Genomic DNA, 1,286 nt, shown 5'->3' on the forward strand with positions numbered 1-1,286 from the left:
GAGTTCCAGACCTGGAGAATCACCTATTCTTGTGGCAAGAGGAGAGATCATGTCACTCTCAAATATCCCCAAGTGGTACCTTCCCCGAGCTCCTCCAGGGGCTCCACACTGTAGGCTCTGCTCTCTGCCTCTGTCTTCCCATAGTCCCCTCTCTGCTCTAAGCCCATACCCAGCTGTTATGCACCCCTGTCCCCCGTCCCACCCCCAACCCATATACCTACTCTAGGGTCTTCTTGCAACCCTTATCCTTCAGGTCACTTTCCCCGGAAAGCTTCCTGGCCCTCCGCTGTGGCAGGCACCATCTCTGGGTCCACAGACCTGTGAAATGTCTGAAGCAGTCACTGCCTGTGCCTGCTCTTCCGCTGTAGTCACTTTTCTGCAGATTTCTCCAGCACTGGGACTCCTGATGGACCTCAGTGTCCCCAGGGCTTGGCACACAGAGAACGTGGAGTAGCCTTCATTACTTGCTTCTCCTCTCCTCCCAACCCCCTTTCCAGGTGGGGAAGGGAAGGAGACACTAAACCTGCCCTGGGGTGTGGTCAGAGGGGTACAGGAAAGGTGGGGAGACACTTCCTGGCTGGGGCAGGACCCTCCCCCCAACCCCCTATGGCCAGGCCCAGAACCCAAGAGACTGAGCACTGAGGCAGGCCTGACATTGGGATGGAGGGGGTGCAAAACATGCTTGAGTTCCTGGCCATTCTGGTTTCCTTCATGGACTTACTGTGGATCTTGGGCAAGTGGCTGCCCTTCTCTGAGCCTCAGCCTCTCCACACAGTGAGGGCACAAGGGCTGACATCCTGGGAGTGAGATGACAAGCCAGGTCTCCACCCACCTCTCCCAGGGTCCCCAAGTGAACCAGGAGTGGTGGATGCCAGCTTCTGAAACTAGATCCTCAGAACTTCCCCGTGGCAGGGTGCGGGTATGGTGGCCAGAGAGGCCTCCCTGGGGCTGCACGGCTGGGCCTGAGCTGGCCAGCGCCAGAGCCACCAGGTGGCCACTCTACAGTCTTGCTGGTGGGGAGGCCAGGCACTGATGAGGACAGCTTGGCTCTGCTGCCATCTCATCAGATTCATTCCTCTCCATACCAAGGGTGTGCAGCTTAAAACTTCATCAACTCCTCAGCTTCCCACAAGCCAGTACTGGATGGGGATTTTAGGGCCCCTGGGTGAAGTGTGGGCCTGGGGCTGGCCTGAGCTTTTGCAGTCACTCCTGGGCTCCGGCTTAAGGTGAGGCCATGCTCTTTCAGCTCACTCTAGGCTGAAATAAAAAAACAAGAAACACCCAGG

Source organism: Macaca nemestrina, chromosome 18 (genome assembly GCF_043159975.1).
Source record: "Macaca nemestrina isolate mMacNem1 chromosome 18, mMacNem.hap1, whole genome shotgun sequence".
Taxonomy (NCBI): Eukaryota; Metazoa; Chordata; class Mammalia; order Primates; family Cercopithecidae; genus Macaca; species Macaca nemestrina.